Raw genomic sequence first — 16832 nt, forward strand, 5'->3', positions numbered from 1 at the left:
GTAGTTTAGTCATGCTGGCCACATGACCCAGAAAGCTGTCTGTGGACAAACACCGGCTCCCTCAGCAATCTCGGTTGCATTTTCAGCACTTACTGGAGACCTTCCTCTTTCAACAAGCCTTCTCAGTAGAGATCTTTTGCTTTCCCAGTCTGTATTTGTGTTGGAATTGCTCTTGGGAGGTTTGAGATGGTTTTGATTGTTTTATCACTCGTGTGTTTGCTGCCCTGGGATACTTGGGGAAGAAGGATGGGATAGAAATGTAACAATCAATCAATCAATCAATCCAAGCTTTGTGCCATATATACATGATGTTGTCCTCATCAAAATTTTGTCCCATATTATTTCCCCTTTTGATCCAGATTTTCCATTTACATGGAAAACTCCACAATCCATGCAAGAACTGGCACGCTGATTTCAAGTTCAGTCAAGTCTATGGAGAGGTCAGGGAGAAGGTTGAAAAAACCCCTGGCAACTTGTTCCACACATCAAACAAACAAACAAACAAACAAACAAAACAAACCACTCTCCTTCCAGTGTTCCCCCAGTACTCAACATAGCACTGCCACAGGCCAGTATTTATTGTCATTTTAACGCATGATGAACCCAATTAATGAAGTGAGAGAAGGGCAGAAAGCCACATGACAGTGGATGATAGACATCTCTGGGCCTCAGACTTTACAAGATCAGACAGGCTTCATTTTTCTTACTTTTAAAATTTTTCTGCTAAATTGATTTTTCAAGTGTTGTTCTGAATGCACATGTCTCCCATTTATATCTCTAGCTGGCTGTGGCAGGCACCGTCACTGCAATCCCAATTAACAATTGGGAGGGCTAATGATGGAAATGTTGTTAGCGTGACAACACAGATTAAAGGTTGCTCCTTCAGTCTAAGACCAACAAGCGTCAGATGCAATATGTGCTGAGGAGCAAAGTTATTTTTATAATTACAAAGGCTGGAGTAGAAGCATTACAAAGAAAGATAAATACTAAGCATAGTTTCTATTATATAAGGAAGAGCATTCCACAAATGGGGAGCCACTGCAGAAAAGGTCTGTTCTCATGTTGCAGCCTCTGGACCTCACATGGAAGGGGTACACGAAGAAGGGCCTCTATAATCTATGAATACAGAGTCTGGGTCGGTTTATATGCTGAGAGGCGGTTCTTGAGGTACTGCAGTCCTGAGCCACTTAAGGCTTTTTTGGGGGGGTCAAAACCAGCACTTGGGCCCAGAAGCTAAAAATGAATACATAATCAACATTAACTATTATATGATTGCTGAAATAATCCAAGAGTTTCAGTAATCAGTATTCAGCTCCCCATAATTTCTATACATTGGAGCAACAAACAGCACTAGCCCTATTTAGGCATCCAGTAGGGACACGGGTGGTTCTGTGGTCTAAACTGAGCCTATTGGGCTTGCCAATCAGAAGGTTGGCGCTTCGAATCCCCACAACGAGGTGAGGTCCTATTGCTCTGTCCCTGCTCCTGCCAAACTAGCAGTTCAAATGCATGCCAGTGCAAGTAGATAAATAGGTACCGCTGTGGCAGGAAGGTGAACGGCGTTTCCGTGCGCTCTGGCTTCTGTCACAGTGTTCTGTTGTGCTAGAAGCGGTCTATTCATGCTGACCACATGACCTGGAAAGCTGTCTGTGGACAAACACCAGCGCCGTCAGCCTGAAAGCAAGATGAGCGCCGCAATGCCTTAGCTGCCTTTGATTTAACCGTCCTGGGGTCCTTTACCTTTTAAGACATTCAGTACCCATGGATATGGAATGTATGAAGGACCCAGCAGGAACGCATGGGCCATGGCTTTTAATGGCATGAACTGGCTGTGCCTCTAGACAGATGTGTGTTTGCCATCAGTCTGAATGCTTGTAGATTTTCCTACCCAGAGATGAAAAACCTGATTGACCTGGGTTTCTGCTCTCATGATGGAAACCCTGCACATGTAGGCATGCTTCCTTCAAACTAATGCTGATCATGCATTGACTAGGGTGTGTGGCTAGGGTGTATGCCCTTGAGGGAGTAAGGCTATTGCTCCAGTGTGGTGTAGTGGTTAAGAGTGAGAGACTCGTAATCTGGGGAACCAGGTTCACTTCCCCACTCCTCCACATGCAGCTGCTGGGTGACCTTGGGCCAGTCACACTTCTCTGAAGTCTCTCAGACCCACTCACCTCACAGAGTGTTTGTTGTGGGGGAGGAAGGGAAAGGAGATTGTTAGCCGCTTTGAGACTCCTTTGGGTAGTGATAAAGCAGGATATCAAATCCAAACTCCTCCTCCTCCTCCTCCTCCTCCTCCTCCTTCTCTTCTTCTTCCATATTCCCAATGTGTGATATCCAGAGGCACTGAGCACCTATAATATAATAGAAAGTTGCTATTAGCCTAGCCAAAATCACTAGCATATGTCTCATTCAGATGGTCCTAGATGTAATCCCAGACATCCCCTCCCTGCCAGGGAAGAAGGGGTGAGGGAAGATCTACATCAAGAACAAGGAGGGAGGGAAGATTGACATGGGGTTCTGGTGTTCCAGTGAATCATGCCTCCTGAGGCAGCTTCACCTTGCCTCATGGGTGGGCCAGCCCTGGATAGGTTTCTGTGTTCACCAGTGAAAAGTGCAAGAATATTAAGGTCCAATACTGCAGATGTTCATCACTTTCAAATACTGATTTAGGAAGCCAATTTGAGATTCACTTGAGACTTACTTATTATCACAGTACCCATTTTTTGTGATATTTCAGTGCCTTTTTGCAAACCAATAGCACTCTTGCCACAATCTAACTCTTTCAAAGAAAACCACCTGGATTCTCATACTTTAATCCCTTAGTACCAATTAGTCTTAATTCTTGTGATAGTTAGCACTTTGTGCCAAACTCAAGCAAGTTAACAGCCTATGCATGTCTAGGCAGAAGCAAATACCCATGAGCTCTTTGAAACATGCTCGCAGATAAATGTGTGTAAGATTGTGGCCTGTTTATACAGCCTTAAGATAAGACTACAAGACTCATGGTGCAGTGTATCTGTGAGCAAAATGCAAATGTGCCAGAAACATGCTTTATTCAGAGTTGAAAAACTGAAGGTCCATGACCTGACATGCTACTGAAATTTAATTGATGGATGTTCTGCGAAAGTATTTTTTTCTGATTTCCCACATAAGGAAAGAAATCTCACAATCAAAATTATATTTAATTTAAATTAAATAGGGTGTGTGGCCTGGAGAGAGTTCTGAGAGCTAGACAGGGAGACCTGAAGGCCACATTCAGTCCCCAGGTGTGATGGTCCACCACCATTGCTGTTGGCCTTCCCTGTTCCTCATTGGACTAATGCCCTGTAAGTGGGCAGCTTGGTGGCCTTCATTGTAAACATCTCCAGCATCTGTCTCCCTCAGGATGTCTCCAAGTGGCAGAGTCAACCTGGCAGAAGTGAAGATTATGGGTCATTCCACATGCTGTTCATGCAGGCCCCATAGAATTGCCCCTGCAGCGAAAAGCCAAAAAGACTCTCCACAGAAGAATGGAGGTTTGGAGCTCTTCCTAGGACGGCTCAGACCTTGCCTTTAAACATCATTTGTGAGCTGTCGTTCTGCTTTCCCGTTCCCCCTTAAAAAGGCACAAGAATGGGATAGATTTGATGACGTGGATGAAGATTGTTTGGTTTCTTCTGCGCTTTGAAGAGCTCACTTTTTCTTCCTCTCTCTTCCCTCAGCCACAACACAAGGATCCTACAACGCACTGGAATAAAATAAAAGATCATCTCATGTGAAACAAGGCCCCATGAAATGAAACTTCAAAAAGATAAGAAAATCATGCAGGATTCAATAAAAAAAGCCCGGCAAGACATCAGAGTTTGTTTTATTGCACATAAATCAGCAGCAATAATTTAAATTGTGATTAATGCTCTGTATCATTTCTTTCATGTACATCCCTAGATCTCTGCGCTATTATGCAGCTCCTGTCTCTTTAAATTCATGGAGTTTGAGAAAAGTGCCCTCAGTGTCATCCTGATGATAAACAAGATTTATAACTGGCTGTGAGTCAGAGGAAAAGGAGAGCTGATGAAGAAAAAAGAGGATTTCTTTCTTTCTGCATTGGAGCAATGAAATTAAAACGAATAGGAAGCGAGGCTGAGATTAGCAGCACAGTCATTCTCATATTGCTTACGTCTCTTCTGGGCTGGACTAAATCAACTCGGGTGAATAGTTCTCCCCACCAAACTTCTTTCTTACCCACCCAGCCAGGGTGGAATCTACACACATATAAAAGCTGTTCTGAAAATGCTTTTTAAAAAGCGTTTTTTTAAAAAATACATTGAATTTTCCATAAGGCTCACCATCACCATCTAGTGTCACATTGTATATTACATTTAAAACATACTTAAAACGTTTTATTTGCAGCTGTATAGCTGAGTCTCAGGGTAATCCCTTAAGCCAGAGTTAGTGTGTCGGCTGCAGTGTGTAGGTGTGTCGTGCAAACGCTCCCCACGCTCTTCCTGGGGCTGGAAAGGGGTCAGTTTAACCTCTGGTTTGATAGTAAAACAGAATCACTGTGTCATGAAATAGTGCATGTCTAACAAGTGTGGCACCAACATGAAAAGTCTGGCATCACACACACACACACGTGTCAAAGTTTAGACCAACTTCAAATGGGGAGCGTACACTCCAGCTACCTTCACATGGTCACTGTTTTGTGGAATCAATTCATAGCATGGGGGGCACAGGGGTGGTTGCCCAGGGTGCAAAAATGTTAGGGGTTCAAAATTTCAACACCCAGTGCTGCCTCAATAAAGCTGCTTCCGTCACTGGGCTCCTTTGAAAATGGCTTCTCCATACAAACCAGGAAATGAGCTCTCCAGACAATGGAATGACTATTCTTATTTCTGTGGCTGTGATCTCATGGGTGATGTGGATGCTGTTAGGCAATTGAATGTGCATGTATACTCTGTCCATTTCCCTCCCACCCACCCACCTCACCCAACTCCACCTGGCGCCAGGCACTGGCAACTCACACTATACTACTGGTTGTATAACCACCTCACAAACCAGGATGAATGCTCAATAAACTATATTTCATGCACTGGTGTGAGAACCAGTGTGGTGTAGTGGTTAAGAGTGGTAGATTCGTAATCTGGGGAACCGGGTTTGTGTCCCCGCTCCTCCACATGCAGCTGCTGGGTGACCTTGGGCTAGTCACACTTCTCTGAAGTCTCTCAGCCTCACTCACCTCACAGAGTGTTTGTTGTCAGGGAGGAAGGGAAAGGAGAATGTTAGTCACTTTGAGACTCCTTCGGGTAGTGATAAAGCGGGATATCAAATCCAAACTCCTCTTCTCTTCTCTTCTCTTCTCTTCTCTTCTCTTCTCTTCTCTTCTCTTCTCTTCTCTTCTGGTAACCTCAAGGCTGGATTACTGTATGTGGGGCTGCTCTTGGGTCTGGTTCGTAATCTCCAGCTGGTGCAGAATGAGGCAGCCAGACTGCTGATGGGGGTGTTTGGTGGAGAACACATGACACCATTGTTAAAACAGCTGTATGGACTGCCCATCTTCTACTGGACCAGGTTCAAGGTTCTTGTCTTAATTAACGAAGTCCTGAACAACTTAGGTCCAGCATACTTCAGGGATTGCCTGAATCCTTTTGTCCCAGCTCGATCACTGAGAGCATCTGCATGAGCGTCGTTCCCTGAGTTGGTGAGGCTTATTTGACAACAACAAAAAACCGAGCTTTCCGTGTCATTGTCCCAGTCCTGTGGAATACTCTGCCAATAGATATTCAGCTGGCACCTTCTGTGCCAACCTTTAAATGCCTGCTGAAAGCTTTTCTATTCTGCTAGGCCAATGGAGGCAATTAAGAATGCATTTTCCCACAATGATTAATTGATGTCTGTATTAAAAATTATAATATGGCTTGTTTTGTATTTTTTTTTATAAATTGCTTTGATTTTTTTTTTTACATGTGGTAAATAAGCATTTTTATAAATACATAAACAGATAACCTGGAGGGATCTTCATTTTCGGACACGATAGCAGGGCAAACAGAGCTGAAAGTTTTCTGAGTGTACCTCTTTGGAAAGGAAATGCCTTCAAAAAGAAGTGGAGAAATGCTACATACAGTAGCTAGCAGCAAGCGGCAGAAACAAGAACCACATGAAAGCAGGTTTCCAGCTATGGAATTGGAAGATTGCAATGGCAGCTAGCAAAGATGTACTACATCCTTAACCCAGCGTATCCCCACCTTAATGGAAAATGCTTGTTTGCTCTTTGAATATCACCTTGCTTCCATAAACATGTCAGCACCGTCAATTTAAACAACAACAACACATTTCCAGTTAGGTGATGTGTATCGCTGCAGCTAGCAGCTTTGCAACATTTTTAGAAGCGAGGGAAACCGAGATGACCATAGTAAACACGCTTCAGAACATTTACGGTAATGTTGGACTTTGAGTCCCAAAGCTGGGAAGCTAAAGACTGACTTCAGTATTTATATCTTCCTGGTGCTGCAAGAGGAGACACAGACATGCACATTCCTAGCTATAAAAGATGAGCTGTGCTGTTATTGGCATAAACATGTTCCAACGGACAGAGAGAAAGGAACAAAAGAGGGGGCAATCGACTCTTAGGGCAACGGAGGGCCGGAAAAGAAGACGAAGAAATAAAGCAAAGCTCTTCTAGGTCACGCTTGGGTCTTGCAACTAGCAGCCTTTGGGATAAGTCCACCCCCTGGGGAGGGCCATCTGCCTCCCCCTCCTTCCTAAGCTTATGGTAACTTCTTGTAAGAGACAGGAGGCATACAATCAACGGGAGCCAGAATTAGATGTAGGAGGGTTTTTATTTATTTCTGTATTGTGGCATTCTATACCCTGCCTTTCTATGACGAAATCAAACTTGAGGTGGTTTACTAATTAAAAAAATATGAGTGACACGCCATTGAAAGCTGTTTTAACAATGAAATAAAAAAGCAGTCACACACACACCAGCAACAGCTCCCTCCATTCCCTGCACTTACTCAAAAGCAAACTGCTGACCAAGTTGCTGATTTTCTTCCAGGTGAAGCAGTAGGCATTGAGAAGAGCCTGAAATGTGTGAAAAATTGGTGTTGGTAGGGAGTACATGGAATCATATAATTATAGAGTTTGATGGGATCCCCAGGACCATCTAGCCCAATGTGCTGCAATGCAGGAATCTCAACATGTTCCTGTAAAGTTAGATGCAGCTTGCTGGGTGGTGCATGGGCATTGCATTGGCTTCCTTGCACAGGAGTTGCTGTTGCTTTGTGGCAGGAGAGGGACAAGGTGGCAGGGAGGTTGACATGCCTGTTGGTGCATTTGCACCACACTGACCTCCCCATTGGGACAGATCATTATCTCTGCCACCCCTCACCCCCACAGACCACGTACGACAGGAGAGCAGGACTGCCACCTTATCAATCACCTGGTATCATGATATCAGGCGACCCTTTTTTGCCCACATGGTTTGAAATGAATCTGTGCAGGCAAAGGCACAGCCCACCAAACACTGGTGATCAGCTGATCATTGGCACTTACAGAGCACTGTGCATAGGGCTTTGCAAGATCCAGCTATCAGCCATGCGCTGAGCTTCACAAGGCCTGGCAATCAGCAGAGTCCAGCAAGCAGCACTTTACTGCTTGTCGGGTCTTGTGAAGCCACTGGCTGATCACGAGAGCTTGTGAAACCCTGTGCCATGTCTTCACCTATTATCTTGCATGACATCCGGTGTAGAGCTGGTTGGCATAGCTTGACTAAAATGGCCTTGCTGGCCAAATGGGGAGTCCTGATGAACTTAATTAGGCCTGCGGCCTGGAGGTTCCCCACTGGTAATATACAGGTTGCACAGAGAATGAAAATATACCCCTCTTCAAAACCTCTAAGGCAGGCCTGGGGAACCTGTGGCCCAACAAATCCTCATGGACCCCAACTCCCATCATCCCTGACCAATGACTAGGCTAGCTGGGGCTGATGGGAGTCAAGTCCTGTGTGTGGCCACAAGTTCCTCACCTGTTGCTCTAAAAATGAAAACCAAAACAGAAGAAATTGGTGTTAAGAGTCCTCCTCCCCCCATGTTTACATTAAGTGAACACGGTGTTCTTATGTAGAGCATTGTTTTCAGATCTCTTTGATCTTTCTTCCTTTTCAATCCACCTTGGTTTTCTTTCATTTTATGACTCTTTCCCCTGCTTGGTTCACTCTTGTGCAGACTTGAGAAGCGAGGGCTCTTCCAGCGATGGAACGGATGGTTGACTGTTTCGGTTCCTGCCCTGCTCCCACAGATGAAGCTTATCTCTTGTTTCAGTGAGAGGAGGCTTCCAAGAACACGATGCCAGGCAGTAAAAGAAATCACATTTTTGGCAGAGCGAGAACAAAATAAACATCCGTACTCTGTGGATAATACTGCACGATTGGCTCCTTTGCATGTTTTACTGCCTACACCCTTCCAATGGGGGTGGGGGGAAGTCAGATAAGTGTTTCAGAGAAAAAAATCATTGCTAGAAAATTGCTGGTGTGGAATGACAGCACTTTTAAAAAAATAATTTTGGGGGGCCACATATACCAAATATATATGGTACAGTACTATGAAACTTGGGCTCTCTAGTTGGATGGGGTAAATACCTTTTGCTCCCAAAGGGGAACCTTGACCTGTCTACCCAATCTCTTCCTTCCTTTTCCTTCAACATTTCTGACATGCATGAGTTTAAGGGTCTACATACACATCTCTCATGCATTGACTTTGTAGATGCAAAAATTAAAAAATGAAATGTGTTGATAGGGATGGATGAGCATGTCAGTTTTGGTGTCCCCCAGCTGCTCATATTTCCAATCTTAAATTCAATTCAGCACATTTCTGTAAAATTTTGCAGTTGTTGTTGTTTTCTCTCTAAATCCTCATAAAAATTATTCGGCATTTCAGTTTTGAATATTCACATTTTTGCATGCATTTTTTCAGGATGTAATTAATTTTTGTTATTTTCAATAAGATATATGCACTCTTACATACACTATGTCCAAATGCATGCATTTTCATTGTTGTTGGAGAACTGCACCACAAAATTCAGAGAAGTGCAAACTTTGAAGGATTGCTGTGTTTTGTTTCAGGAAGTACGGCTTAGCTCAGTTGGTTACAGCATGGGACTGATAGCGCCATGGTTGCAGGTTCGATCCCCATATGGGGCTTCTGCATATTCCTGCATTGCAGGGGGTTAGACTAGATGATCGCCAGGATCCCTTCCAACTCTTCAATTCTATGATCCTTATGAACATGTGTATAAGCATGAATGCAAACTAAACTGAATTCTTATCCCCTCCCTAGGTGCAAATCATTCATATGGAGTCTTTGTACAGCCAGGTGCATATAGGGTAGATGTCCTGGTGGAGTAGAAAAGCAGACATGATCCCAGCCTCTGCCCTCCCCATGTATAAACTGCCAATCTGCATAGGGCATGGAGTACAGTGAAGACACTATTGAGGGACATTTTAAAATTCACTATAGAATGAGAAGAGGAGCCGGTATCTCAATATATTGATGTTTTCAGAAAGCTATCTGAACCCTCCTTCTTTGTCAGTGTCCTGGAGGATCTGCTGAGAGATAGATTTGTTTGTCGACCGAACGATGAGAACAATCAAAGCCTGTTACTGGAAGAAGTAAACTTGGTCCGGGTCAAACCTCTGGAATTGGCAACAGCCATGGAAGCAGCAGCATTGAGGAACTTAGAGGATCTACACCTAAACCTAGTTAGACCCAGAGAGATTTCATAAGCAAATTCCAAACAAAGGTCCAGGCCACAGAAAGGTGCTTCTGTTCATTCAACCTCAGCCTGCAGTCATAAAATGTCCCAGTACCACAGAGGCATCAAAACAAGAGACTCTACCAGAAAACACAGAAAAAGCACATGACATAGAGAATGCACTATTATGTCATGAAAACAACAACAACAACAACAACAAACAACAGAAGACTTGCTGTCTTGATAAAGAGGAAGGAGAAGAGCATTCATCTGGGACATAATGCTATGTCAAACCAAGGCTTAGCATGAATGTGGGAATATGTGGGGTCCTAGGTAAGATATCACAGTTGTGATCTTTTTAGCTTGGTGTAGACCAGCAGCTAAGCCAAGGTTTGCTTTATTGCGTTGTCCAAACCTGGGCTTGTGGTTAAGTTAACTGCTCCTTAACCACATACTCTAGCCAAGGTTTGGTTAAGGAGGAGAGGGCTTGATACAAGCCTGGGTGCAGATGATATGCTAAGACAAACCTTAGCATAGCTGCCATGCTGAGCTAAAAGGACTAGGGAGAACTAAGCAGCCATCTCAGTATGCCATGGTTTAGTATACTATTCAGAATGGGCAACAACCATACTAGCAGTAGCCAATACAGATTATACCAGCCACATTTATGGCAGCTACAGTGTCACAGTAGACTACAGTAAGTGTCCAAGTAAGACAATTACCTCATTTGCAGAGGAGAAGCTGAACAATTCAAGTTGGATATTTTGTATAGACTGCTTTGTAGGCTAAAGAGTCCCCAAAGTGACACATAAGAAAAGAAGATACAAATGGAAAAACAACAATAATATAACATTAATCAGCAAAACAAGAAATCAAACGTGCACAATCAGTATCCAGATGTGGCCCAGTTTATTAGTGGATGAAATCAGAGGAAGACTTCGATAAATTTATTATCATAAGCACCAAAAAGGGTTTATATACCAGTACATTACACCACTCTTAGCATCCAGGATCTTCTGGCAAGGCAGCTCCAGGGGGTCGTGAGACGTAATTGGCAAGCCCCCATAAATTTCCCCAGCTTACAGTTACAGTATATTAAGGTTCTATAGCATGGATTAAATTTTTGTTCCTCTAATATTGGCTTTTGTCACCCTGCCTTTCCTCACTCTTGCCTCCCTGACAGCCACAGGAAAATTGTGCAAGAGATTCTTAGAATATGTTGACAGACCAGACCATTGCTTTGTTCACAAATGCACTTAAAACTTTCATAGGCAGAATCTGCAAGCCCCACACCACTTCCCCAGTCATGTTCACCACCTAGGAATTGTGGGTTAGCTCCTTTAAATAAATTGCAGAAGCAACACTGATATAATTACATGTGTGAAAAGGAAGAGCAAAAATACTTTCCAAGCAATTAAAAACACCACTGAAAACTTTTGCTGACATCTTCATAATGTTAAAATTGCAAGCTCTTTCCTGATGAAGTGATCTTTTGATTAAAATGGCAACATATAAGTTGCAAGACAGGGAGGGAGGAGAGAGAGAGAGAGAGAGAGAGAGAGAGAGAGAGAGAGAGAGAGAGAGAGAGAGAGAATACTGCTGATAACAAGGTGGATCAGACTCTGAGGTTTGTGCAATTTAATATCTCAGAGTTTATCATATTCTCAGGCCATCTGAACATTTCTACATTTCCTTCTAAGAAAATAAAAAGGAACTTAGATATGAGAGTGTTTCCTCCCAGGCTTCCAGTTCTGCTCTGCCTTAATGGAGGCAGACCCCATGAGAGCAGGTGATTGTTGGTGAAGGAAAAACAAGGACGATTGAGGGTAATTATCCTTGCAAATTCCCCCCAGGGACAGGGAGGAATGGGCTTCACTTGCAGTTTGTCTGGGGACCTGATTCTTGCTCCGGCATGGAATGTGGGGGGCAGGGAGGCACTGAGTGCAAAAGCACTTCACCTGCTGAAAACCCTCCAATGCTGCCATTACGAAGCAGAGACTCTCCTGTTAATTAGAGCTTAATTTGACTAAAGTACAGGCGTGTGCTAGAAGACATGAGATCACAATCTGCAGAACAAACTAAATGCAAGGACTTAAAGGTTAGAACTTGAGATAAGACTTCATTCAGTTCAAAAGACGTGGGGGGAGGGGAGCCTACAATTTCATTATTTAAAGTTTTCTTCTCTACATATATGATTCAGCAACCCTCCTCTGAATGTTAGTTCAAATTATATTTGTACAAGCGAGGATGGAATAAATTGATTATAAATATGGAATATAATATCAAAGGGAACTGTGTGTGTAAAAAAAGGGGAAAGGGAGGGAAGCTCTGTTTTGCAAAAGGTTTATGATGGAAACTTAGAGCTGACTCTTCCCCATCCTTTATTATTTATGAAGTGAACTGAAGAACGCTAAGAGGACCTGGAATTTAATTTAATTGGATATATAATTGCTCATATATCTTCTATTGCAAGGAAGGATGAAAGGAGTCTGTGAACTGCCAAGGAACTGATAAGGTTCTTTATTGAGTCATCTGCAGTTCGACAGACTACTCTTTTTCCCAGGCTCAGAGAAAAATGTTGACAACAGGTAACATTTCCTGGGACAGAGTGACTTTTGCATCCGTTGTTAAAGTTGCAAAACAACAAAGCACGGGATGGAACGATGGAGAAATTTCTGGAACAACAATGGGATATCAGCTCTGCCCAAGGCATGATGGATAACAGCAACAACCGGGGGAAAGAAAGACATAACATCTTACAAGGACAGGAAGAAACACCATGGACAGAATAATTGCCACACACAGGAAGAACAAAGATATAGTTTGAGTTCCTCACTTGTACTTTTATAAATCATTTAATGTGTCAACACAAATATAAGTTATTAATATTGCTGTTGTTGTATGAGTGCTTATTATGATTATGGGAATGTAATTGAAATTAATAAGATTTTGGAATGCAAAAATAAAGAAAATTATCAAATCTAGCACACGAGGGGGCACTTTAACTAAATTACATAATTTGGTATTTGAATGATTGGTATTAATAATTGTAGTATAAATTGGTATTGTTTTAATGAGGCTATTATTGAACTGTAATTGAAAACTCATACAAATATTATTTAAAATATATATTATTTTAAAAAGAGAGTGTTTCTTCTCTCGAATAATTCTTAGCTAATTATACATGTGTCAGTGACATGCTGGATTTTTATTTAGGTAAAAATCCTTCCAACTTTTATAGGAATCTGTGCTTGAGGAGGGGGGGAAATAGTCATTCTGGGTGTCTGACAGTTTTGACTTTGAAGGAAGCTTACAGCTTGAGGCTGAGACCTCATGAATTATAATGGGAAAACACAATGGGGTGGCTCACTCTTGATATCTCTTACACATTCCCTGTGCCAAGTTCAAAAATTATGAAGGTAATAATCAACTATGTTTCACTCATAGTAGACTCATTGATATTCATGAACATGGCAAAGTTTGGTCCATTAATTCAATAGACAGTGGCTAAGTGAGCTACGAAGTACTGTGGGTGCTTCAGAGCCTTCCTTGGGCATTGAAAGGAATGGAGATATGCAAGGAATCACTCTGGCATTTCTTTTCAAAGCTGGTACAATGAATTCTATCAACAATGGAGCAACTTTAGCTGCTGTGACTGGATGGTCGGTGAAGGCCTGGAGGCAAGTGTTCCACGATTCTCTGAACATAGCTAGATACGAGCAGAATGAGTCTCTTTAAAACTCACCTGCTTGTTCATGTGTCTAGTCTACGCAGCCAGATCTTACAAACATTTCACTCAGTAAGTCCATCTGTCTTCAGTTTTCAAGCCTGCAGCCCCAAGCTTGAAAGTTTTGCTGAAGCCTGTTTAATATGCTTAACTGCTATCTGTCTTTTTGCATCTTTGCTAATTTTACGGAGCTTTCTTTTCTTCATAAGGACTATGCTTGTTTTCTCTAATGATGCCCTCAGTTGCCCCTGCATGGAGGGCAGGATGTACTGGCACAGTTTATGCAGATTTCCTCCAACAACCGTTTGGTTTGCTTTGCCTGTGCTTGCCTCCGGATCTTCACTTGCACTCTTAGTCTCTGCATGTTTTAATACCTTTTAACCTTCACTTTTGGAGATCTATCAACTTTTTCCTGTACGATCTTGAGCTCTTTTTAAAAGTCTGTTCTATTTTCAGTCTAATAACCACTTGAAGCCTTGACTGGGATTTAGTGCAGCAGCTTCCAGTTTCCTTATCCTGGTTCGAAAAACACACACAAAGAATTATTGTTTCTTTGTTTCTGTTTAAGAAAATAAAGGAAAAAATTGCAATCCTTTCCAAAAAGAGTGGGGAGTGGGCAAGGGCAGAATGTTCCTCTATGTGTTGTGTATATCTCATAATACCTTTTTCTTCTTCAGTTTTCTAAAACTAGTGTTGGGGTGCTGAAAGGATTCATTCTGCATTGCCAAAAACTGCGGAGTGGATTGAAGAAGTTCAAGCCACAAACTTGCCTCTTTGTGCAAGGCCAGGGCATTTCATTATTATTATTTATTAAATTTGTATGCCACCCTTTTAGCATTTCCCTATGCTATGCTATTTTGCTTTCTTGGGTTCCATGATCACTGCAGATGGTGACAGCAGCCATGAAATTAAAAGATGCCTGCTTCTTGGGAGAAAAGCAATGACAAACCTAGACAGCATCTTAAAAAGCAGAGACATCTCCTTGCCAACAAAGGTACGTATAGCTAAAGCTATGATTTTCCCAGTAGTGATGTATGGAAGTGAGAGCTGGACCATAAAGAAGGCTGGTCGGTGAAGATGCTTTTGAACTGTGGTGCTGGAGGAGACTCTTGAGAGTCCCATGGACTGCAAAAAGATCAAACCTATCCATTATGAAGGAAATCAGCCCTGAGTGCTCACTGGAAGGACAGATTGTGAAGCTGAGGCTCCAATACTTTGGCCACCTCATGAGAAGAGAAGACTCCCTGGAAAAGACCCTGATGTTGGGAAAGATTGAGGGCACAAGGAGAAGGGGATGACAGAGGACAAGATGGTTGGACAGTGTCGAAGCTACCAACTTGAGTTTGACCAAACTGTGGGAGGCAGTGGAAGACAGGAGTGCCTGGTGTGCTCTGGTCCAGGGGGTCATGAAGAGTCAGACATGACTAAACGACTAAACAACAACAATAACAGCAATGCTATGCTAGGCCCCTGCCTCACCTATTTTAAGACCTCTGATGTTATGAGTTGGCAATGGCTTCTCCAGGCTGCACAAAAGCCTCACTGGAGACACATTTCACTAGTGGCATTGCTACTCCAGAGTACTGTTTCCTTTCCCACCTTCCCAGGTTGCTCACTGTGTCCACGGCCTCACTTAACAGGTAGCGCTAAGGGAAAGAAGAGGCCTCTTTTTGTTTGGGAGGATAAAACAAAATTGACCTGTTTGTTTGTCACTTGGACAGTAAGGAGGGAAGAGAGCTTCATTTTTCTTCTTTATTCTTCCCCACCAATATAAAGAAAGAGGAAGGGACCCATTCTCTCTCCCTTTTTACCAGGCAGTGGTGCAAACTCCTTATCCAAGTTAAACTAATTCCATAAGGGAGACTGTTATAGAGAATCAGGTCTTCTTGAAGACTTTGTGGTTTTCTGAAGCATTTCCTAGATGTCTTCTTGGTCTCCCTGCAAGTTCAGCCATCCCAGGGGATCCACATGCAGTAATGCATTTTGGTTCTCAGGGGAAGGATTGTAGAAGGCTAAGGTGGAATCTACACACATATAAAAAAAAGTTCTGAAAATGCTTTTTTAAAAACCGTTTTTAAAACCATTGAATTTTCCATAAGCCTCACATTACATATTGCACTTAAACTACACTTAAAACATTTTATTTGCAGCTGTATAGCTGAGTCCTAAGAGGAGCAGTGCCTGAGATTCTCTCTCCTAATATATTTATTTTCACAAAGCAATTTCCCCTAATTTAGATGCATTTCTGTATGTTGGTTTCACTTATATGCATTATGCACACATTGCGCTAGTATATGCATTTTTGTACATATTACTTGGTTGGAGAACTTCATTGAGAAATTCAGAGAGGTTCGCCTTTTGCATGGTGAGTTCCAGTTTGCTCATTGTTTCAGAAACTTCAAATTAGCCAAATTCACTTTGCAATGTGAACTGAATCCAATTCCTCCTCCATCTTTACCCATGATAAATCAGGGGAGTCTGGGGGCAGGTTCAACCAGGAAAGGTGTGTGGAGAGAGAGAGAGAGACTTGCCTTCAGATGGAGTCACTCCCCTGCTTCCCAAGTAGCCTTTTCCACTCTCTGACTTTTCTGCTCTCTGAGGCTAGTATAGAGTTTCACTGGCACCTCTAGACTTATTGGGACCCAATAACCTACCAATTCTCCCTCCCTTCCCATCATTCCCCATTGTTTCCATACCAATTTCCATATACCTTTTTCATAAGTAACTGTGTATCGGCTGTAGCATCTCCAATAGCCTTAGTTTTGTGTCCCTCATGGAAGTTGCCATCTGATGCTGCGGTAACTGAATGCACAAATGAATAGACATGCGAGGTCAGCGTTTGGGCAACAGTATCACGAAGGTTGGTCATTTTTGCTACTGTTCCTAAGTTAATTAAAGAAACAGAGCTTTAAAGGCTACTGTGAAAATTGTTGCACAATAAATGCACAGCCTTTCCCCTTTCTAAATCCAGTTTCACTTCTCTCCTTTCCCAACTGATCCAGGGCCCTACACTCTCTGCCGCTGCTTCTCTCCATGTTGCATGCTTCATGTGGGAGGGATGTCTTGTGGAGGGCATTTTCCCCTCTGCTTATCTTTTTACTGAGCCATCTGGTAGGTTTAGTTCTTAACCAATAAGAGCAGAGAGTGCAGTATCTTTATATGTATCTCGTTAGTCACCCAGCAGTTCAGGGCTGAAACCTGATGTAAGAAAACATGACTTACCTCCCTGACTCCCCAAATAGAAGACCTCTCAAATGAACATACTGTCAGTCTATGCCTAAGGATGGGTTTTTTTACCCCCCCCCAAAAAAAAATCTCATTTTAAAGATCACATGAGGAATTACAGGGTGGGATTGTGGTGAGATAATTTAACAAA

This window comes from Podarcis melisellensis (genome assembly GCF_964234715.1).
Source record: "Podarcis melisellensis genome assembly, chromosome: 11".
Taxonomy (NCBI): domain Eukaryota; kingdom Metazoa; phylum Chordata; class Lepidosauria; order Squamata; family Lacertidae; genus Podarcis; species Podarcis melisellensis.